We start from the raw sequence: 25,376 nt of genomic DNA, 5'->3' as shown, positions 1-25,376 counted from the left end.
TTTCATTCTGATAGCAGGGTGGACAAGATTTCCCCCTCATCCGGGATTCAGTAAGACTTTCCTCCTCATGACTGGAGATAAAAGGACTCCGTGGGTCAGAGTATTGCCGGACAAGAGTGTAAGTGTGTAGTTCGACCAACATGGCAACTGGGAAGATATGTTTTCATATTTCAACCTAAGGATATGGCCCACCATAATCATTTACTATTAGAATGCAGCAAAACAGCATATAGAGGGGCGCCTGGGTGGCTCAGTGGTTTAAGCCTCTGCCTTCAGCTCAGGTCATGATCTCAAGGTCCTGGGATCGAGCCCCACATCGGGCTCTCTGCTCAGCAGGGAGCCTGCTTCCCCCTCTCTCTCTGCCTACTTGTGATCTCTCTCTGTCTATCAAATAAATAAATAAAAATCTTAAAAAAAAAATAGCATATAGACCTCTCACCAGACAAATAATAAAACCAGTGTCACCACCAACCCTGTACTGTGTTGTGTGTTTACTAATAAAAATGATGACAGTTAGCAGTTACACTGTTCATAGAGTGCCTGGGTGGCTCAGTGGGTTAAGCCTCTGCCTTCGGCTCAGGTCATGATCTCAGGATCCTGGGATGGAGCCCCATATCGGGCTCTCTGCTCAGCGAGGAGCCTGCTTCCCCCTCTCTCTCTGCCTGCTTCCCTGCTTGCTTGTGATCTCTGTCTGTGAAATAAATAAATAAAATCTTCAAAAAAAAAAAAAAAAGAGACAGCAGTTACACTATTCTTATGATTGTTCCAAGGGCTCTAGACATATTGTCAAATTGTAATGCTCAGAAACACCAGGTGTGATAGAAATCATTGCTCTCCCCACTGCACAGACGAAGAATGAGCTAGGCGAAGGGATTAAGTACTCTGTGTAAAGGCTTGGAGTTCGGTAGGGAGGCCACTGGGTTTAAACCTAAGCAACCTCACTGGGTTCCCTGAGGTGGCTGGATCTTCTTGGCTTTTTCTCTTAGACCAAGTATCAAAATATGCTTGATTCCTTTCTGTGCATTTTAGCTACTGCGGGTAGGAGGACTGGCTAGAAGGATGGGGAGAGTCTAGAGAGACAACTACTCTACTAACTGGCCAGAGGGGTCAAGAGGAATTTGCTGGGAATGATCTGGAAGCAAGCCAGTCAAGGGCAGGTGATGAAGGCATCATTAGGTCAGAGCCATAGTCCGGGGGGTGACGAGCAAGGTGTGACGGAAGCAGAATAGCAAGCTGGCCTCCCTGGAGGCAGGGCACCCGAGGGAGCAGAGGGCAAGTGCCCAACACACAGCAGAAGCGAGAGGAGAAGGAGAGCAGATCGCGAGCGCATGAGACACGTCCGTGAGCGCATGAGACACGTCCGCGAAAGCAGTGCCACGGAGGACACTCCCACAGCCACGGATGGCTCAGCCTCTCGGGTCACGCACACTTGGGTCATCTAAGTCCCTGCTCGTTTCCTGCCCTGCTCAGCACGTGCGGATGGCCCCTCCCCTTACCCCTGCCATCTGTCATCGGAATCTCAAGTTTGTACGTAGGCTTTGGAAGACACACTCAATTCATCCCATAGTCACTGTCTGTAAACCACTCTCAGATCCTCCCTTCTGCGTCAGAGACACAATCCCATCTGTGTCTGGTTGCGAATATGTGATCTGTGCTTTTCATCTTATTTTCTCATGAAGATCTTATCGGTCCTCATTTCAACGTCCTACACCTGAACTCCTTGCCCCCCTATTCTTACCGCTCTGCCTCTGCAGTGCACAGAGCTGTCCCACCTCCCAGCGATCTGGCTTTGGCCCCCTCATCGGACCCACTTCTCTGTCCCTAACAGGAGAGGAGAGCCAGGAGAGCGCTAATCTTAAATCAGATCTGGACTCAAGTGCTGTCCACAGCAACCTACGTGACAGTGGCCAAGCGGCTCCTCCTTGCTGCTCTTGAATTTTCTCCTCTGGAACCTGGAGGATAAAAGCAGCACAAGATGGAGCATGTGTGCTCCCCCAAATCCTGGGTGAGGTAGAGGGAGTCAGTGCTCACCAATCATTCCGAGTGCTCCCCTATGCTTCCAAGCCTCCCTTGCAGTCAGGTTGGCCACGGCCTATGCACAGTCCCCACTGAGGGGACATGGGGTGTCAGCTGCTGGTCAGGGTCAGGGTGCCACCTCTTCCCCTCTCTTTCTTCCTCCGCAGCACACTGGAGACCCCGTGCTCTGGGTGGCAATGAAGGAAGGCTCAGGAAAGCTGCCCAACCCCAGTTGGTATCATTTATGATCATCCCAGGGTCATGGCAAATGGTGACACTGGAGTAAGCTGTGTGTCCTTGACCCTGACCCTCTTCTCTGCTATGAACCAGTGTGACTGAGGCCAACTGCATCACCTCGCTGGGCCTCAGTATTCTTTTCTAAATGGAGATTTTTAAAACATAGTTCTGGATTTTTAACCACCATAAAGCCCTTTCTTTCAACGGAATCTGATGTAGAGACACAAAGTGGAAAATAAGAAAATGTGGAGATGCCCTAAGTTGACTGAGAGGTGAGGGGAAGGGTGAGCACCCCACACAGTCACCAGCTCCCCATGGTCCCTGGGATCTGAGGCCAGTATAATTCCCTTTGTTTCTTTCTGATAAATGATGCTGGAAACACACATACTTCTTTGTTCTTACTGAAACAGTTTGGAGACCAAGCAAGAATATACAAGCTACATGTTCTGGAAACCTGACGTACCTTTTCTCTGGAGGATAAGGATTCTCAACAGCCTACGTATGAACCAGCAGCTCGTGTATCAACGTCCACTTCGCGACACTCACCCTGCTGAGCCACCCATCCAAAGCTGTCATGTCGTAAGCCCTCCCAATCCCAACCATTTCCTCCCTTACAGGACCTGCTTGGACATCCCCCCACCCCGGGCCTGAAAACCCCATCAATGCCCCGCCCTGACTTCCCTACAGAGGGACCCCACCAGGCCCTCCCTACTGAGGCATGTCTAACCAAACCAGCTAAGAGAGGGAGGAGTTTCTGGTGGTCTCTGAGGGCCAGACAATTGGCAGGCCTGAAACGGCCCTCTTTATGGTTTGGCAGAAACACCAGCTTTTATAAACCGCTGAGTTAAATGATCTCAAACGCCCCCCAGCTTTAGCATGCTCCAATCCTGATCTCCTCCCGGGGTGCCCTCCCGGCTTGTCGGCTCTCCAGACATAGTTTCTCTTTATCTGATTCTGTAAGACCAAACATTAAGGGAAGGCATCTGGCACAAGAGCCAGCCCTTCCTTCCCTGCCTTATCATCTCGTCCAGCCCTAAAAAGCGAGATTTTGCATTACCCATTCTTACGATATCAAATTCCCTTGCCATCCCAGAGCTCAAAACTCTCCAATATATTTAAAACTCTTGTGTGTACAGACTTGCCAAATTGTGCTGCTTTTATCCCTCAGTGTGCCTGACCTTGCTAGTTGGGCCAGGGAAGAGGCCCAGAGAGGTTGATTCACTTGACCCGGGTCACACAGCTCTTGAGTGCCACGGCCAGGCCGTGGACCCAGGTCTCCTGTGTCCTGCTCTAGTTCACTTACTACCTGACCTAAGCAACAACCCCAGAAGACTCAGTGTCCACGGTGGTCACTGAAAAGGTCTGTAAGGGGCTCAAGGCAGCAATTTGGTCAGAAGAAGGAGTGTCCAGGGGAATAACGTGGAAGCTCCTTTATTTGGAAGGTACACTGATCTCTCCCCCACCGTATGCTTGTGTGAGGAGGTCCAGGCAGAGGGCTGCAGATGTGGGCTCCTGAAACAGTTCAGTGGCTGAGCTCCAAGTCTCTGGTCAGGTGATCTCCAAGCTATCACCTATACGTCTTCAGTTCGGTGCTAAAAATAATCCTTACGCTTTTTTGGTGCTCTCCACTTCCTATTCTGGAGCCACACGAATTCACCCTTTGGAAGGGTCCAGAAATCTGCTTATCGAGACGGTACTTCCTTGACTTCATCCTCACCTGTGGCTCTTTGGCTCCTCCTGGCTCCAGGGGAAGCTCCTGATTCTAATCCAGTCACACTCGCCCCCTTACCCCACCTCCTGGCTCCCAAAGAGTCTTCTCTTTCCTCTCACCTCCCCTGGACGGGGGTGTGCCTGTCTCACCAGCTGGAGGAACAGGGCTGTGAAACAGAAAGCCAGACAGCTGGGCTGGCAACCATGAATCAAAGGTTTCCCTGCTCCTGTAAATCCGGGTCAAAGTCAGGTCCAGCCTGGAGGTCTGGTTGGGGTGACAGGTACATGTACGTGTCCCCGCATTTCTGAATGATTTCTCAGTTAACCCTGGAGCAGGTTTTCAGGATTGTGTGACTGTTCTTTCTCCTCAGAGGCATTTCACAGCTTTGCAGCCATGTCTTCGGAGGCAAAAGTTAAGAGCAGTTTTCCAACGTGGCTTTGAAGAGAGCGCAAACCCAAAGCAGACCAAATATTATTAGCTTTACAGATGGTCTTGAGGCCTGCTTCCTGGGCATTTCCATTTTCCAGATTTTCCAAGGCCTTGGACTGTTATAGAAACTTGAGTGACAATTTAGGGTTTATTCAAGGGGGCCCCTGACTCTCTCTCCAAGCTCTTCCCTTGTCTTCTCTCTGGCCACACAAACCTCCTTTCAATTCTTCAGATGAGCCAAGCTATCTATGCTTAAGACCCTCGTGCATTTTGTTCCCAGAACACACGTTTCCCTGGATGTTGAGTGGCTGACCCCTTCTCCTTCCCTTCTCCCTAAGATCCTTGCAGAGCCTCCTATCATTCCCTTGGTCCTCTGTTGCCTTATGCTGCCAATTCCATTTCTGGTATCTACTGGTTTGCATTTATTTTTATTTTTAATATTTTATCTGTTTCTTTATCAGTCTTCCTATGAAACGGACTCCCTGACGCCCTGCTGCCTGTTGTGTTCACACTCTACCCTCAGCATCTAGAATGTAAGCGCTCCATCCGACGTATCTACAGATTCGGTGAAAGCACAAAGACTGGATCCCTTCATATTTTCTAAAGAAAACAGCCAATAAATTTAGCAGAAATTGGCTCAAAACACCTGGTGTGTCATGAAATGCTCAGGTCTTGGACATCCCGTCCCCCTCCTGGGGCAGCCCTGAGACCCAGCCTCTTCCCCCAGGAGGAGGCCCCGTCTCTTTGTATGCCGCCAGAGTCCCTGGGACCAGAGGAAGTTACCATTTGGGATGTTTACTGAAATAATACATTTCAGCTGGAAATCCACATGCTAGAGAGAAGAGCGAGGGAGGAGCAGAGCCAAAGCACTGACGATGCAAAGACCCCAGGAGGACAGCCTGGGAACAGAGCCAGCTCACCCAGGCTCTGCCTGCTTGGGATGGGACGCTCCCAGCCCAGGCCCGCAGTGACACGACCAGCCACGGGCGGCCGGGTAGACAGAGTGAGTCTCCGGTGTCCACACCCTCCAATCCTTTCCTCTTCCCTCCCCAAAGCTGTGACCATTAGACGCACAGCCCTCTGTCTGGTGGCTCTCACAGATTCTCCATACGCAGTCCGATCAACAGCACTGGGTGGGATGGGCTGTCCCCGGACCCTCTCTGACAAAGCCATTTGCTCTTTAAGGCTGACTTCTCCTCATTGAGGGTAGGGCAGTGTCCACGCTAACAAGGGTTCTCCCCATCACAGGCTCTTCCACAAACCCCAGGTTGGGAAAGGCCACCTACCCGTGGAGAGCTCAGATGGCTTGCAGTGGAGGAAAGGCCAGTTAGAACAGGGATAAAGAGAAAGCATATCTGGGATCAAATGACTATCCAGGGGTATCAGGTACAGCAGAATAAGTCATTTAACCTCTAGGTTGGGATGACGTCACTTATAAAGTATCCCATTACAAAGTAGCACACATCATGTGTGTACATGTGCACATGCATGTGTATACTTGGACATGTGTGTGCACATATATGTATGGGTGCATAGGAAGACTGAGGCCCATGAAATACGACCCATGAATATCAGCCCCAGGTGTTGAAGGGCATACTGATAGTTCATATCTTTATATCCATATGAAATTTCCAAATGTTACATTGTGCAGATATAACTTACACAATTCGGAAAGCAGTTTAAGAGGAAAATAAGTTCGAGCACACTGGGTACGTTAGTAGTTATAAGATCCAATGGGATAACGCTCGAAAGTACTCTGAACAATCCAAGACGTTGCGCAAATGAACATCTGCGATTTTGGCAACTCGCAGGTCAGGCAGATTCTGCTTGTTAGCCCGTGGCAGAGTCTCCCCACATTTCCCTCCGAATGAAAAGAAGAGATGCTGGCACTGATGAGATCCTTAATACCTAGTTTCAGGCAACAGAGCATCGGGGATGTGTGTATTTTATAAATCTCTAGTACAGAATGTGTAGCTTTTCAAATATTACTTATTAAATACCCAACAGCTTCAAAATATGTAATAATGAAGAGGGCCCTATGCAAAAAGTTCAATTCTGTAACTTGAAGTGAAAGTCAGAAAGTAGAAGGCTCCTCTCCTGCACCTTGGTGCTCGTAACGATGTCCTTCACTGTCCATCCAGGGTTATAAGGAACGCCCTCCTAGCACAGGGTCAATCGGAATCTTTTCACACGAAATGGGATTATACACAGTTTATGCCAAAGAGTTGCAAAAATAGCATCATCCGTGACATTCTGGAAGTATTAATATTGCACATGGCCACAAGATGGCGATAGTATGCTGGTAAAGTCTGTTGGGGGGTGTGTGTGTGTGGGGGGTGTGTGTGTGTGTGTCTGTCTGTCTGTCTGTGTGTCTGTGTGTGTGTGTGTGTCCGGTAAGAGTTAATCCTTTTTGGATGGGGTGGGTGGACAGAGGGTGGGAGGGAGGAATGACCACAGAACCCCTTTCCTCCAGCTGCTCCCCTGTGCCTCCTGACTTTATCCTTGCTCCTAAAATACATCTTGAATGCACATTTTTATTTCTCGTATAAAATTTTGATTATCTTAATCTCTAAGGGGCAGGATTAAAAATCTATAATCTTAGGGGCGCCTGGGTGGCTCAGTGGGTTAAGCCGCTGCTTTCGGCTCAGGTCATGATCGCAGGGTCCTGGGATCGAGCCCCGCATTGGGCTCTCTGCTCAGCCGGGAGCCTGCTTCCTTCTCTCTCTCTCTCTGCCTGCCTCTCTGCCTGCTTGTGATCTCTCTCTGTCAAATAAATAAATAAAATCTTTAAAAAAAATCTATAATCTTATTACTTTTCAGTAAGAGGAAAGTATATGAAAATCAGTCCGTGGTCTCCCAGAGGCCGATTCCCACCACCAATCTGCAGGAATCAAGTGTCAAAAGACAGAAAGTTCCCTCTTCTACCTCATTCTACAGCAGGTCTGTTTCTTTGCGAGCCTCCGCTTCATACAGTGTTTTCCACTGTGGTACGATATCATTAGGTCTATCGATCCATTCGAACAAATTCCTAACTGTGGCCATGAAAGACAGGCAATTCTTTGCATGGCCCTTTTGCTTGGCTCACTTAGGATAAGCTAATTATTTTGCTGAGGCTCTTCCGCAATGGTGGCCCTGCCTCAGCTGAGGCGGTGGAAGGGCAGAGCATAACGGTAAGTGGTGAAGGATCCGGCGGGTCTGGACATGAATCCCAGGGCAGCTCCACCCACATTTGCCTCTTGGACGAGCTCCCACCTGCCTTGCTTTCTCACCCCTAAACAAGGACATTAAAAATGGCCTCAGCATTACTGTGAGAATGAGACACATGATCTTGGCAGAGTATTTTGCTTAATATCGTACATGTAATAAAGGGCAACTTATTTTTAATCACTTATTATGAATTACAGATTCATTTCCCTTCTGCCTGTGATCTCTCTTCCCCTACAGTAAAACGCATACTGAAGACAACAGAGATGCATACTGGGCTCCTGCTATCTGGTCACGCGTTCCTAAGCTTCACTCGGAAGCTCTGGTAATAGGGAAAAGGTGTTCTGTCCCAGCAGAGGCTGTCCGGGGAAAGATGCCAGAAGTCTGCAAATGGCTTCTCACTCTGACCTAGAAATGGTAAGACTGTATCTTTTTAGATTGTGTGTGACGAGGAATTACTCCAAGTACACCAGATTTATAGGATACCTAGCATCCTACACTGCTCAAGGGGCAGCTGCATTGAAAAATCCTCCCCAGGCTGGCTCCTGGATAAGCCAGCTATGGTGCTGTGATAGATTAGTGATGTCTGCCCAGACACCAGGAGTCAGAAGCAACAATGCACACACATGCCAACCACTCACCATCTCCCTCCTCATTTGAAATCCAATTGTAAGCCATGAAGGAGGTACCAAAAAAAAAAAAAAAAAAAAAAAGGTGAATATTTATCTGATACTTAGGATGGGAAAGAACTTTGTAAGCATCAAAAGAATGAAAGAAATCACAAAGAAAGCCAAACATTTCAACAAAGGCATAAAATATCTGAGGATCAAAAAATACTCAAAATAAAAAGGGCAGGAAAAATATTTTTTCACAAATAAAACAAAGGTATCACATACTTTTTTATGAGACTCTCTTATGAATTATTAGGAAAAATACTAATGATCTAGTAGAAAAATGAGACATGATATCTCCCAGAGAGAAGTTTCTTAAGGAAGAATTTTACCTATCCATAAGCCAGCTGAAGTCTTCAGTAAGAGATAATCTCAGGTGGTTACTACAAGCCCTGGCACATGGGGGGTACTTAATCCTGATCACTAGCTGGTCTCAGGAGAACCAGCAATCGGTGTGGAACAGATGAGCATCAGCCCGTGAAAGGGGGCTTTGGCATCCCTGCTCCCCTACATTCCAAATCGGGCTTTATAAGATCATGCTTCGTGGAAGTCCAGGCAGCTTTACGGTTGGTCAGAAGAACCACTGTGAGCCAGAGTTTCTTGAGAAAAGACGTGAAGGCCATCTCCTACACCATCATCCTATACTGCAGCCAAGAAGTCTCATCGCTGAGACACAGCGGCTGCCAGGCTCCACAACAGAGGCCAGCGTTCACTGAGCCCTTCATCCTCTCCGATTCACACAGAAATGCAACTGAGTAAGGACCACGTGCATTTTACAGATGAAAACAAGGAGGCTCAGCGAGGTCACAGAGCTGCTCCCTAACAAGATTCACCCCTAGACCCATGTCACATCGAAGCCTGGATTCTCCGACCACCACCATCAACACACACACGCTCACACACACGGAGCTCTTAGCATCAGGATGCCTCTGGAAGATGGCCGAGCACTCCGGGCCCGGCCCTGAGCAGTGGCTAAGCCGTCAGAGGGAGCAGAGAGGCTCCAGTCCCTGCCTCTCTCTCCTCCTCCACCCCACAACCAAGGGATGTGCTTCCTGATGTTCCTGCTGCCAACTGGAGACCAAGCCCCTCGTCCTCTCCTGTGGGTAACCATTTCTGTCATTCCTGAGGCTCCCCTTAGGCAAAGAGGGACTCCTCGGGCACTGCCTGAGCTCTTTAAAGCGCCCCTGGGTCAGAGGGGAGAACACAGGTCTGCAGAGCTCATCCTCAGGACTCCCAGCGGAGGCGAGGCACAGAGCCCTGCAGGAAACAGCAACATCCGCGAGAACCTTCAGCTGCCAGAAGAACAGTTTGAGACACAGTCACCACCGATTTCTGAGTAACAATTACAAACTTTTTAAAAATTATAACGACAGCAGCTTACGGGTCTCACATGTTCAATTTCACGTCCTAAAACACGTGCAGCTTTTCCTATTCCTTACAACAACCCTATGCCCTGAGAGTGGTTTTTATGAGCCCAATTTCCTGGTAGTGATTCACGAATAAATGATGTGTGCTCATGTTCAGGGTTAGTGAGGGACTGGGATGCTTGATGTTTCAAATGTTGAAAATCCCCAGAGGCCTGACGGGAAGGGCACTGGTGCCAAAAGCCAAAATCAGGGAAAACAGGCGGGCAGGGCACTGCCTTGGGAAAAAGACCAGCAGAGCACCTGGTCAGAGCTGCAGAGATGCCCCGTGGTCTGGCTGGAAGGGGACTCGTGGTCCACCCCGACACGGTTTGTAGCCTTTGGCCCCCAGTGTCTAGACCAGCATGTCTGATTTCCACCAGGGCACAGCTGCCGTAAGATATCCTGATGATTTCTGCTAAATTCTCAGGTCTCTGGTGTTCTCTTTGTTTTTAACTGACCTGAGACCTAATAAAATGGGTTTTAATAACAATAATAAAGTTGAAATAACAACTGACATGCATTAAGCATTTAATATGTTGTATGTGTTTTAGCTTTTTTAATCCCCCCCCACCACCACCAAACCCTTACTGATGAAAAACCCCAGGCACAGAGAGTTAAGTAATTTGCCCCAGGTCTTCTTTTGTAATAGATAAATGACAAACTCGTGATGAAGGGCCACAGTAACAGTCTAGATTAGTGGTTCCCAAAGCTGTAGCCTGGATCAGAATCTTCCAGAGGGCCAGTTTGGACTCACACGCTGGGTCCCACTCCCAGAGTTTCTGAGGGTCTGAATTTCTAGCAAGTTCCCAGGTGATGTTGCACACTTTGAGAACCAGTGGTCTAGACAGGGGGTCAGCAAATTTGATGAAAGGGCCACAGCAGCAAATATTTTATGTTTTGTGGATCAAGAAGCAAAATCAAGGCTATTAAATAGGTGCTCATATAGCCATTGTAAATGTAACCATTTAAAAATATAAAATCCAGGGCGCCTGGGTGGCTTAGTGGGTTAAGCCGCTGCCTTCGGCTCAGGTCATGATCTCAGGGTCCTGGGATCGAGTCCCGAATCGGGCTCTCTGCTCAGCAGGAAGCCTGCTTCCCTCTCTCTCTCTCTGCCTGCCTCTCCATCTACTTGTGATTTCTCTCTGTCAAATAAATAAATAAAATCTTTTAAAAAAAATCCATTCTTAGCTCTCAGGCCCTAATAAAACAGATGGCGGGCAAATATGCTGTGTGGTCGAGACTCTAATTTCTGGTCTTGGGCCCCCTTTCCCCCACACCTCACATAGTTTTCCTGTTTCTCTTGAGGTCCCAGCTGCCTAATGGCCAAGTCAGAAAAGTAAACCTTGACTTCTTTGGAGACATGTCTTCAAAGGTAAAGGAAACAAAAGCAAAAATTAACTCTGGGGACTTCATCAAGATCAAAAGCTTCTGCACAGCAAAGGAAACAGTCCACAAGACAAAGAGGCAACCCACAGAATGGAAGAAGATATTCGCAAATGACAATACAAACAAAGAACTGATATCCAAGATCCATAGAGAATCCCTCAAACTCAACACTCCAAAAACAGATAATCACATCAAAAAATGGGCAGAAGACATGAACAGACACTTCTCCAAATAAGACATACAAATGGCTAACAGACACATGAAAAAATGTTTAACACCAGTTAAAATGGCAAAAATTAACAAGAGAGTAAACAACAAATGTTGGAGAGGATGTGGAGAAAGGCGAACCCTCTTACACTCTTACTGTTGGTGGGAATGCAAGTTAGTGCAGCCATTTTGGAAAACAGTGTGTAGATTCCTCAATAAATTAAAAATAGAGCTACCTTATGACCCTGCAATTGCACTACTGGGTATTTACCCCCAAAGATACAAATGTAGCAAAAAGAAGGGCCATCTGTATCCCAATGTTCATAGCAGCAATAGCCACTATCACCAAACTGTAGAAAGAGCCAAGATGTCCTTCAACAGATGAATGGATAAAGAAGATGTATATACATATATACAATGGAATATTATGCCTCCATAAGTAAGGATGAATACCCAACTTTTCTATCAACATGATGGAACTGGAGATTATGCTGAGTGAAACAAGTCAAGCAGAGAGAGTCAATTACCATATGGTTTCACTTACTTGTGGACCATAAGGAATAACCCGGAGGACATGGGGAGATGGAGAGAAGTGAGTTGGGGGAAATTGGAGGGGGAGACAAACCATGAGAGACTGTGGACTCTGAGAAACAAACTGAGGGTTTTAGAGGAGAGGAGGGTGGGAGGTTGGATCAGCCTGGTGGTGGATATTGTGGAAGGCACGTATTGCATGGAGTACTGGGTGTGGTGCATAAACAATGAATCCTGGAACACTGAAAAAATAAAAATAAATTAAAAAAAAAAAAAAAAGAAAAGTGCACCTCAGCTTCAGTGGTTGAGTGTTTGACCAATGTCCAGCACAGGCCAGAGAACAGCAGTGACCGTGGGAGCAACATCATTAAGAGGAAAACTTCCTCTGCAGCTGGCCCCAAGCCTCAGACACTCATGGGCATCCTGGTCACCATGGATTTGGAATGTCCCATGTGGATGTCTGGAAACTGATCATTTGTTTGATTTTTCCAGGGACAGATGACATTGAAAATTCTCTATTTAGTGTCATTTTCTTTGGAAGTAGAGGATTCTCATAGCTTTTCGAAAACAGTACAATGATAAGAAAGACATCCACATTAGTGTCATCGGCTTTAAAAGTACATAATTCTTTGCATATTTTAGATAACCCCAAAGTGAAAGATCTGGCCCTAAGTTTATTCTGTATTTATAAGGAGTTATCGGTCAGAGGGTTTCATGTTCTGAATTATGTTCAGGGCGTTCCAATTTTTTAAGCATCCACTTTTGTCCCCAGTGATTTAAAAACAGGGCAAGAAACCATCAGCCTCCTGCAGAGACCAACCTCTCCATTTGCCCCCAGGCTGTTCACAAAATGAGTGGTGTGCTGGAGATAGTCCAGTCACAACGCTCCACCACTGTCGGGATTTCAATGATGACCCTGAGTGGTCCATGCACTCCCACAGCTCTCGGAGATGCGTCAGGAATTCCCTGATTCATTCCAGTTACAGAAGACATGACTCAGAACCGGTCTCTACGCTGGGTCTGCTGGGAATAGCAAGGTAAGCATTATTGCTTCTCATAGCATGCCTGGAGAGTTCTGCAAAATGCATAAATTCAGCTTTCAAGGTCTCCAGCAGGGTCTAAATAGGCTGGCAGCGTGTTCCCTATAGTGCAGTCCATATGAAGGTTTAAATGCGTTTTCACTGTGACAGCGTCCTACACTGCGCTCCACAGCACAGAACTAAAAAGCTGACACCACACCCCACGCCAATGTGTGCCCCTCTACTTCCTGAAAAAAAAAAAAAAAAAAGAAAAAAACCAAGATGGAGGCAACAACAAAGAAGGAGAGTATTAGTCACTGCATTGAAGCACCCACACTTTCTTTGCGATTAGTGAGAACCCAGCAGAGCTAGTTCTCAGTGTTTCGCAATCTGTCACACATGGACTCCTGATGCTGGGAAGTGGGGAGCTGCGGCGGAAAGCTCCCTGGGGGATCAGAGGAACGGGCCTCTCCAGGACGGTTCCACAGGGTGGTGACTGCAAAATCCTGTCCATTTCTCTTCCCCAAGGGTCCGTGATCCCTTATTCAAAACCCTTGGGGCCAGATGGGCTGGAATTCAAAATGTTGCCATTTTAAACATAATCTGGAAAACAAAATGGCCATTAGTTGGGGAGAGATAGAAGAGAGTAGCTGTTTAATGGGTGTAGAGTTTCCGTTTTACAAGATGAAGCATTCCAGACACCGGTTGCAGAGCACTGTGAGTCTAAGTAACACTACTGGACCGTACACTCGGAAAAGGCCGAGACGGTAAATTTTATGTTACATGTATTTTGCCGCAATTAAAAAATAATAACTTGGGTCACACACTCTGTCTTAGTGGAACAACACTATAGGGTCTAGGGGAGCACCCTGAAACAAAACACGTGGATTCTTCCACAACAAACTGTGCATCTAGTCTCACTAAGATGAATGCAAATTATAAGCAGCCTCATACCAAAGCGGGTTGCACTGTGCCACCAAACGAAGTCGCTAACCACTAAACTACTTTTGGTTTTCAAGGGTCTCTGGAATTTGGACTTGTCACTCAGGAACTGTGAGCTTGTAGTTCTCACTGATTCCACCCTACCCTATCTTGGTATGAAATTTTTATTATCCACAATTTACACATAACAAAATAGAAATAAGAAGTCACAGAGTAGGAAAAGAGTCCCCTGCCCAAGTCCCCTGCCAGCTAGTTGGAAATTTTTTTTTTAAGATTTTATTTATTTGACAGAGATCATAAGTAGACAGAGAAGCAGGCAGAGAGAGGAGGAAGCAGGCTCCCTGCTGAGCAGAGAGCCCAATGTGGGACTCGATCCCAGGACCCTGGGATCATGACCTGAGCTGAAGGCAGAGGCTTTAACCCACTGAGCCACCTGGGCGCCCCGCTAGTTGGAATTTAATTGGCCTCATGCTACTGCTGAGCCCGGATCCCCCGGGCACAGATGTGATCGACAAGTCACAGAATCCTAAAGAAGTCCCCTGAAATGTGAAAACAGAATCCCAGAGATATCAGCCTGGGTTGGTGCTAGTAGAAGGTGCGTGAGATGGAGCCATCTGGGGGTTTCGATAACGGCCTTTCCCCCGGGACGGCCGTGACTGTTCTCACAAGCCCGATTCATGTCATCCTCTGAGCCAGAATCATGAGCAGGAAAAACCACTGTAGTCCCCAGAGACTATCCCTCGATTTTTTTTTTCATTACTGAAGTACAGAATATCCCCAATCAGTTGGCTTTTGTCCCCCTTCCCCTCGACACTAATAGTCTGCCTTCAACTGGGACTATTCCCCAGAAACAGAAGGTGCAAATGAAAGTGATTCTCTCAGCCGGGCACGTCTGCGTATTCCGAGGGGAAACAGCCCCGTTGGGATCTGAAGCCTGACAGGACTGGCCAGATAAAAGGCCTCGGGCTCTCCTCCTCTTGGGTGTCTGAGGTCGGCTGCTCTGTCCTGGGGTGAGAAGAGGCTCTTAGCTGCCAATACTCTATGGATCTGTCTTCGTACCAGACCCGCGCCCACAGCTGCCTGTCTCCCTCCCACCGACCGCAGCGCCCTGGGGAAGCCACTGTGAGTCAGGTGTCCCGTCAGGGCGCGGGCTGGCCCGGCGAGGACAGAGCCATCAGCAGGAACTCAGCGCTCATGGATGTCCCCAGGAGAAAGCTCTGGTGTCCCTGAGGAGCTGGTGGAAAGGGCTGACTCGGGCTAAAGGTCTCCTGAGGGGATGGAAGGGGCAGAGGGGGGTTCCTAGAACACAGGCCCTCCATCCCCTCCTGTGGAAACAGCGGCAGGATTCCCTCAGAAGCGCAGGGCCGCAGTGCTGGGACTGGCTCTATTCTTAGCACAGGCTCTCCGCAAAGGGAAGCGTTCTTCTGTGGGCGTGGACGCTCCCTCGGCTAAATTAAACAAAGAACTCCTCTGTTGACTAGGAGAATGCACTGGAATTTCAACTTGGTCTATTTAATGGGAATGGAAAGAACTTCCATAAAATCCTGAGTCATCGCAGCTGAGCAAGCTGTCTGCCTTGTGGAGCCAACGGTGTGCAACATGTGTGTTTAAACACACACCTACACACCACCCACCCACCCACATGTACACACATGTACACATACCACACACACACACACCACACATAAACACACACCTATACCACACACATACCATGTATGTAAACACATGTGCACACACTACACAAACACACACCACACATAAACACAGAGCTATACCCCACACCCACCATACATGTAAACACATTGTACGTACTACACAAACACACGCCACACATAAACACACACCTACATCATACATACACCACATGTAAACACATGTACACATACTACACACACACCACACATAAACACACACCTATACCACACACACACCATATATACTACACAAATACACAGCATACATACATACACACCTACACACCACACACACACCACACATGTAAACACATGTATCACATGTATACACATACTACACACACACACACACACACACACACCTCAGGTTAAATTTAGCTAAAACATGAAGTCCTGAACCTAGAATGCCAATCCCACTGTTTCTGACATCACTTAAATATATGTGGAGTCTCTTTAATCAACTATCACATTTCAAGAGAAGTGTATATGTGTGTATGTGTGGGTGTGTGTGTGTGTGTGTGAGAAAGAGAGAGAGAGTCACGGAAGCTGGATAAGTAGGCCCTCTAATCTTACGACAACATCACATTCTCCCCTCTCTCCAAGACGTTAAGGACCTTGGGCCTGAATTCAGTTTCTGGACTGCCCCTTCCTCATGCTGACACACCAGATGCACCCACTAAATCAGGGCCTTCAGCTTCACAGCCCCAGAAACAGCAGCCCCCACGGGCCTCTCTCGGCAGCAGCCTGTGCTCCAAAGCTTTAGGCTTGGCAGGTTGGGATGGGGCAAGTTCGTAAAGAAGGCAGAAGGCCCAGAAGGAGAGTGGCCCTCAGAAGCCCTGCCCTGCAGACACTAGAGAGATGGGTCACTCTCACCAGTGGGAGACCCCAGTGTATATAAACCCACTTGATGGATTTTTTAAAAATGTTTTCTTATTATTTTTTCCCTTCTTTTTTAAATTATTTTTAAAATTAACATATAATGTATTATTTGTTTCAGGGGTACAGGTCTGTGATTCATCAGTCTTACACAAGACACTGTTCTCACCACAACACATACACTGTGTGTGTGTGTGTGTGTGTGTGTGTGTGTGTGTGTATGCCACATCTTCTTTATCCATTCATCTGTTGATGGACATTTAGGCTCTTTCCACAGTTTAGCAACTGTGGACACTGCTGCTATGAACATTGGGGTGCAGATGCCCTTTCAGATCACTACATTTGTATTTTTACAGTAAATACCCAGGAGTGCAACTGCTAAGTTGTAGGGTAGCTCTATTTTCAACTTTCTGAGGAACCTCCCTACTGTTTTTCAGAGTGGCCACACCAGCTTGCATTCCCACAAACAATGTCAGAGGGTTCCCCTTTCTCCACATCCTCTCCAACACCTGTCGTTTCCTGACTTGTAAATCTTAGCCATTCTGACTGGTGTGAGGTGGCATCTCATTGAGGTTTTGATTTGTATTTCCCTGATGATGAGTGATGTGGAGCACTTTTTCATGTGTGCTGGCCATCTGGATGTCTTCTTTGCAGAAATGTCTGTTCATGTCTTCTGCTCATTTCTTTTCTTTTTTTTTTTAATATTTTAACATCTTTAATAGCACTTTAAAAAAATTTTTTTTAATTTATTTTCAGCATAACAGTATTCATTGTTTTTGCACCACACCCCAGTGCTCCATGCAATCCGTGCCCTCTCCAATACCCACCACCAGGTTCCCCCGACCTCCCACCCCCCCACCCCTTCAAAACCCTCAGATTGTTTTTCAGAGTCCATAGTCTCTCATGGTTCACCTCCCCTTCCAATTTCCCTCAACTCCCTTCTAACTCCCCTTGTCCTCCATGCTATTTGTTATGCTCCACAAATAAGTGAAACCATATGATAATTGACTCTCTCTGCTTGACTTATTTCACTCAGCATAATCTCTTCCAGTCCCTTACCATTTCTTGAGTGGATTATTTGTTCTTTGGGTGTTGAGATTGATAAGTTCTTTACGGATTTTGGATACTAGCCCTTTATCTGATATGTCCTTTGCAAATATCTTTTCCCATTATATTGGCTGTCTTTTGGTTTCATTGACTGTTTCCTTTACTGTACAAATTCTGATCTTGATGAAGTCCCCAGAATGAATGAAGTTCATTTTTTCTCTTGCTTCTCTTGCCTTTGGCAATGTTTCTAGGAAGAATATGTGAAGGCTGAGGTAGAAGAAGTTGCTACCTGTGTTCTCCTCAAGGATTTTGATGGATTCCTGTCTCACATTGAGGTCTTTCATCCATTTTGAGTCTATTTTTGTGTGTGGTATAAGGAAATGGTCCAGTTTTCATTCTTCTGCATGTGGCTGTCCAATTTTCCCAACACCATTTGTTGAAGAGACTGTCTTTTTTCCATTAGACATTCTTTCCTGCTTTGTCAAAGATTAGTTGACCATAGTGTCGAGGGGCCAATTCTGGGCTCTCTATTCTGTTCCACTGTTTTTGTGCCAGGACCATACTGTCTTGATGATTACAGCTCTGTAACAGAGCTTGAAGTCCAGAATTGTGATGCTGCCAACTTTAGTTTTCTTTTTCAACATTCCTCTGGCTATTTGGGGTATTTTCCTGTTCTATACAAATTTTAGGATTATTTGTTCCATTTCTTTGAAAAAAGTTGATGGTATTTTGATAGGGATTGCATTAAACTTGTAGATTGCTTTAGGTAGCATAGACATTTTCACAAAATTTGTTCTTCCAATCCATGAGCACGGAACATTTTTCCATTTCTTTGTGTCTTCCTCAATTTCTTTCATGAGTACTTTATAGTTTTCTGAGTACAGATTCTTTGCCTCTTTGGTTAGGTTTATTCCTATGTATCTTATGGTTTTGGGTGCAATTGTAAACGGGATTGGCTCCTTAATTTTTCTTTCTTCTGTCTTACTCTTGGTATATAGAAATGCAACTGATTTCTGTGCATTGATTTTATATCCTGACACTTTACTAAATTCCTGTGTGAGTTCTAGCAGTTTTACAATGGAGTCTTTTGAGTTTTCAATATAAAGTATCATATCCTCTGCAGCAGTCTTGGGAATATCATTAATATGTGTCAGATTCACTTTAATTTTTTGCCAGCAAAGCAACTGTAAACCCAGGGCCACGGTTTGTATAGTGCAACACAAAAAGAAAACATAGGGCCCTGGGCAGGGGCAGAGAAGTCAGTCTTTCCTTTATAGCCCGTGACCTCAAGCTACCCGGGGAGATGACCCCATGGGATTACAAACACCACATCAGGAGAAGTTCAGTACCTGAATGGGAAGTGGATAAGCAGTCCCTTTTCGGTCATCTACCAAATGCCAGCTTAGGATGGAGAGGACTGCTGCCGTGCCTCATCCCAAGACACTGTAGGACACTCACTCTTGAACCTCCTCCTGTGCATGCAGACTCCCCCAGGGATGGAAGACAGCCATGGAAGCAGGCCTCCCCACATTGGTGTGCCCTGGTCACTGCCTAGACAGGCTCATGTGGCAGTGGAGTCAGAGTAGAAAGTAAAGCTGGCTGACAACCCATCCTGGGAAGGCAGAGAGGTGGCCAGAGGCAAGAACATGTAGGGGCTGAGGCTCCAGGCCCACAGCACATGCTACATTGTCTGATTAGTCTTCACTTGCAAAGCACAAGAGATAAAGATAAAATCATTAAGAATTTCAAGATGGCTACCACAGAGTGCCCCTCTTCTGAGCATGGCCCTGTGTGGCCACACCAGTCACACACCTTATAGCCTGTGCTGACTACACTTTATTGTTGTGTGTACAGTCTTCTGTTCTTCATGTAGCATAACCAACTCCTCACAGCTTGAAAGAACTAGAGGATCGCCATGCAGGTAAGCTAACACGTCATTGCTCTTATTAATCTGCTAGGGCCACCAGAACAAAGTACCACGGGCTGAGTAGCTTAAACAGCAGAAATTTATTTCCTCACAATCCTGAAGGCTAGAAGTTCAAGATCAGGGTGTTAGCAACCTGCTTTCTTTCTGAGGACTCTCTTCTGGGCTTGAAGATGGCCATCCTCCCCCTATGTCTTCACATGGTCTTGGCTGTGTGTATCTGTGTCCAAATACCCTCTTCTTCTAAGGACACCATATTTAATTAGGGCCCACCTTAATGATCATATTTTAATTTAGTTACCTCTTTAAAGATCCTATCTCCAAATGTAGTTACGTTCTGAGGTACCAAGACTTATAACTTCAACAATGGAATTTGGGGAGATACAATATAATCCCTAACAGATACCACTCCTTAAATGCTGATGTTCCATAGAAATGATCTCAAGGAAAATGGCTCCATAAGAATTTATACCCAGTCTATGGCTTCTCTCAGACAGACCTTCTTTAATGCTCCTGATCATACTGGGCTTCTCTTCTATACACTCTTATGGTATTTGTCACAATGCTCATGTGTGCTATTTTTACAATTTTTGTTAAACTCTCTTCCTCCAAACTTGTAAGTCCATGAAAGCAGGGTCCAACCTGCCATGTTCAGAGCTGTGTCACTTAGTATCCAGCCCATAGAAACAGCAAATTAATATATCCTGGAGGGAGAAAGGTCAACCAATGACACACACACTCATGTAAATTAAATTCTGGAACTTTCTAAGCTATGGCCTATTGGCCCAGAAAATACCCTAGGGATCCACTTTTCTGCCTTTGGAGGAGAGAATTTGAAGCTTAAAATGCACTCATAATTTCCTCAAATATTTTATTTCAAATCTAACAAGTAAACTTCCTTCCCCATAGAGAAAATTTCATGGTTATTTATGAGACTTCCAGCTGCTATACAGAAATGGGACTATGTGGGGGTGGGAATGTTTGTTTCCCCAAACACTGACATTAATCAAGCTGTGGGACAAATACATAGTTAACATTAGCTGCTTCCCAGGGAACATATTTGCCTTCCCTCAGTGACTCAGAGCACTCTTGGTATGCCTGGACCCCCAGCCCTGGTGAGGTTAAATGTTTGCTCACACCTGCAGGACCCTTTTGGAAGTACACATCATTCACTCATTCAGTGGACAAACATTTATCAACAAACTATGAGGATCAGACACTGGGCTCAGTATTTAGGATACAAGTATCCTTGGTACAAAGATGAGTCTAGTGCTGGAAACGGACTACAATTTCAACAGGATTATCATGAATGAAGCTACGTTCATTCATTTACTCACTCATTCACTCAACATTTACTAGGTGCTTACTATGGCAGGCTCTGTGCCGGGCAGTGGGGATACATCAGAGAACAAAAGTGAGGTAGTGTGTGCCTTCAGGGTGTCTACATTCTAGTTGGGGAAGAGAGACAATAACGAATACATAGGTGAGTGACATCAAGTGATGACAAATGCTCTGAAAATAGACAAAGCAGGATAAAGAGTTTACACGGTGACAGAAAGACTCCTATATTAGATGGTGATCAGAAAGTCTTCTCTGATTGTGTGAATCTGAGCAGTGACCTGAGCAATGGGAGAGAATAAGCCATGAAGAAATGGCGGGGGCAAGGGAGAGAGGGTGCATGTTCCAGTGGAGGGAACAGTAAGTGCATAAGCCCTGAGGTGAGCCCATCTGAAGGAACATCTATGGGGCAGGGAATGAGAGGGAGGTGGGGAGGCAGGAAGGTAGAAGACTCCAGGGACCACATCAAAACGCAGGGTGACCTTTCGGAACTCATCAGTCCTCCTAGGGCCAACCATGTAAGGGGAGAAGACTCACAAGGAAGCAGCTTTTGAAACAAGACTGAAAGGACACCTGAAATCTGCCTCCTGGAGCAGCTGAGAATTGTCCTCCCAACTCTCCACAGGAAGCTGAAAATCCGTGAGTCACAGGTTCAGAGGCCTGCGCTTGGGATGCTAATGACGGCTCAGCCCTCTTATCTTCCAAGGCACTTGCTCTTCTGTGCCTCTCCCTGGAGAGCACCCCTCTCCTGCCTGCCTTAGGCTCCCATGCCTCTCTGTCTCTATATTCCTGCCTCGGTCAGTGATCTGTTTGCCCCTGCATCCCCAGTTCCTAGAACACTGCCTGGTGGAGCTTGTCAAGGGAATGAACGTCACTTGCTTTCTCTTACCCATCCACTCTCTTTTATTCTAAAGTCAAAATCTGAAGTAGTCACTTCCAGCTACAACCTGGGGCCAAGAGTCCCAACCATAGCCACGTTTTGTCTTATGCAAACTTCTCTTCAATGTGCAGGCATCAGCATGTCTACTAAATTTCTTCAGGCAAGTCTGGGTATTCTCAGAGGTTAAACATGTTCCATATAGCTAAATGCAAGCTTGTAATAAGCTGCCAAATGCATCAGAGATGGTCCAGAAACTCAGTACTTCCAAGTTCAGCATTTCTGATTCCACCCCTGGCTGGGAACTCTCTCAGATCTTGGAGACAAGCTTGTGAATGAGCAGACATGATTCTCAGCTCCGTTAAGCTTACAGTGCAGAGAAGGACACAGATAGGTTTTCATCATATGATAGAGCCTAACATAGGGGAAGCTGGTGTTAAGAGTCAGAGGAGAGAAATCTAATGCAGATTGAGCCAAGAAGGTTTTCTAAAGGAAGCTATGCGTAAGTCCTAAAAAGCAAAACAAAACAAAAAAAGAAATAAAAAACAAAAAAACAGAAATAATTCAGTAAAGCTTCTGGGGAAAACAGGTTTCAGGCAGAAGGAATCCAAACACAAGGGCTAAGGAAAAGCAAGGCTTTTTTGAGGAATAAAAACTAGTTCAGAAAGGCAAATGCTATGTTTGGAATGATAAGCTCCAAATAGATATGATATGTTCAGAAAGTGGGAGCCTATGGCCCGGAAATGATGATGGAACAAGGCAAAGAACTGCCAAGTAGTGAGGAAATGCAAGGCGGGGAGTCCGTGGTGAGGCCTGGCTCATGAGGAAAGGCTTCTGACCGGATCCAGGAGTCTCTCAGAGCTACCAATCCACTGCAGCACAGAGACAACGGGTGCTTTGAGTCCCTATGGTCTTGGTCTTAGATTTTACTAAGCAAACAAAAACATTAGCCTAGAGTCCTAATGTACGAAATCTCAAACTCTGATCTTACCTGCCTAGACCCCTTTCTGCCACAGACAACCTGGTAGCCAGGTAGCATCTGATCTGACTGGTGTTAATTCCCCCTCCCTAGCTTCCTAAAACCATAATTCCCCTTGATACTTCCATCTAATAGCCACTCAAGTCCCAGTCTACGTTCTTGACAAAAAAAACTGAGATAAAGGAAATTGCCAACGTCAATAAAATGAATTTCTTGAGAGTTTAATCAAATGAACTTTCAGACCATAATAATAAGGGACCCACTGTGAAACTCCTGGACACCTTTCTATATGCGAGATCAACATAAGTAAAGGGACACATTTTAGAGGAAAGTAATTGACACATTTTCCTTCCTGAACAACTAGAGCTTTTTTAAAGGACATCTTTTTTCAATACCAAAGGTCTTCCAGCTTTAAACATAACAAAGACAGAACATTTTACACAAGTAAATAGGATCTTTCCTGATATAATCACAGTAATTCAACTTTGAAACCCCAGCTGACCTAAGTATAAAGTGTACCTTAATGCTGGCTAATGACATGGACAGTGTCAGTTAATTCCATCATTTCTGCAGGGTAACGTGGTCTAAGAACAATGCAATTACCTTGTTTAGCAAGACCAAGTCCATTTCAATATACCAAGATTTGTAAAATCCAAAGGTCACGTATATTTTAAGAATATTCACAAGCACATTAGATTATTCTTGAATCTCTATCATTTAGGTATTAAATCATGTTTATTGTCCATGGAATAGAGATGGTCACAAATGACGGACACTTGTCAACTTCTAGAAAATGCACACTTCCTTTTTCTTTCTATCAATGTTATATAGAGGAGAGGCTAGTATACTCTAGTCTCATCTATTTGGCTATGAATCACTCTTCGTTTCATTCCGGTGATTTAATAAACTTCTCCTTTGCACATTACACTATGATACATACTGTGTGGGAGGGGAACTACCTTAATGGGGCTTTCAAGACAGCTGATAAAATAAGATTTATATATTCAAAGAAGACATAAAGATAACCATGAGGGAGTATAAAGCCCAAGATATAATAGAACCTTGACATCTAAGCTTGACCATATTCTGAACACCTCCCACCTTCATGGTTTTGAAAGTTCACTCCCTTCTCTGAGTCACACTTGATTCTTTGGTGAAAAAAAATGGGCTGCATTATGGCACCTAAGTGTCCTTCCAACAGGGCTATCTATTCAATTCTGATATTGTGAAGATTTAAGCAAGTTTAAGACAGGATTTTTTAGAAGATATGTGTAGAGAAATTCACAATGCAAAGACTGTTCCAAATGGGATTAATCAGAGAAGTTTCCAAAGTAATGGTAAGTCTTAGGGTTGGTGGAGAATGAATAAGGAAATGGTATGACAAGGACTAAGGCTGAGGTATGGTATGTGACCTAATGGGAACATGACATTCGTAAACCGTACTTCTTTCCTACCCATCCCTTTTGCCTTTATGATGAAATATGTGCCATTCTCAGTTCATTATTAATCAAGTCTACCTCAAAGAGAAGGTGTTCAAGTTGGGTACATGAGGAATAACCTAACTCATTCCATAGCACAACTGTGGCTAGGGAAGCAATTCTCTGGCCAAGTTCACTCACTGCCCTAGTAACTTGCTCTGCCATACTGATGACCCAGTGATCTCAAAAAGAGTGAATCACACAAAGTGTTATCTCATCATCCACTGTGTAACAGGAATTGGGAAATTCTTCGAGTGATTAGATTGGAGCCCTAAAATTTCACATAAAGACTAAGTTATCTGGATTGGTAACTTAATCAATCAGACCATCCAGAAGAAGAATCTCTTCCCTTCTCTTATCTTTTGCTATAAGGAGAATTAGACAGTCTGTTACCTAATTCAGGATGAAATTGGAACAGCTTCCTAAAGTTAAGGAATGTAACCAGCTGTCCATTTTTGTGTACAGGAAACATTACAGACTCAAAATTTCTTCTTGTTTACATACTCTGCTAAGATCACAGAAGAAACTCCCAGGAACGTTACCATCTATCCCAGGGTCTGGGTGAAGTCTATAAAGAAATGACTTATACCCTTGTTCTCTCCTTCTCCTGCTTGCAAAATTCTGAGTCCTCTCAAATCTTTATTAGAATCTGTCTAGATTAGCAAATCTATTTTCCCACGGAAGTCCATGAAACCCAAATCCTTAAGACATAGAAATAATATTATGGATTCCTTTTGTTAACTGTCCCCCAGTCCATTATATTTTTTTTCTCTGAAGAAAGGAGAAACTGTACCATATTTAAGAAAATGTCTCAATTTCCAGTGGTCCTTTATGCATAGATTATTACAACATACGAATCAGAGAGAATATGGGAATTGCAAGGAAACAACTTGGGTCAATTCACCTCTGAAAACTACCTGAAACTATTTGGTACAAGGTAGACCTCTCTGCAATCCAGTTCGGATCGCTCTTGAGCCGAGGGGCAGGGAACATATGTCAGTGAACTACAAACAAAAGGCAGCCAAAAGAAGCTTTGCTGAATTCATCACCTGATAAATTGTTGATAATTCTTTCAGTTTCTCTTCACACATCAGCATCATCACACCTTGAAATCTGCCTTTCATGTACGGATATGACAAGCAGTTTGGTAATAGTCCACCCTAAAGTATTATAACTTTGCTAATAGTGAAACTCATTGTCTTTAGTTTAGACTATCATCCTCTAAGGAATTCAAAGAATCTAAAAAACAAACAATTCTTCATGATGAATATCATGTGAATATCATCAATTAATGTGGCAAAGATGTGGGTGATGCCTTTTCCCCTTCCCATTAAGAATGTGAAGAGACTGGCATATAGACAAGTGAAATTATTCCTACAAGGGCACATACTCTGTGGCAAT

General features: G+C 45.3%; 1 protein-coding gene across 2 annotated transcripts in view; it reads right to left on the bottom strand.

The window, feature by feature from the left end:
- ADAMTS12 (ADAM metallopeptidase with thrombospondin type 1 motif 12) overlaps positions 1–25,376 on the bottom strand; it is a 286,218-nt gene that overhangs the window by 156,216 nt on the left and 104,626 nt on the right. The gene's annotated exons all lie outside the window — the stretch shown is intronic.

Source organism: Neovison vison, chromosome 1, assembly GCF_020171115.1.
Source record: "Neovison vison isolate M4711 chromosome 1, ASM_NN_V1, whole genome shotgun sequence".
Lineage (NCBI taxonomy): Eukaryota > Metazoa > Chordata > Mammalia > Carnivora > Mustelidae > Neogale > Neogale vison.
This window is presented reverse-complemented; position numbering and strand designations above follow the sequence as displayed.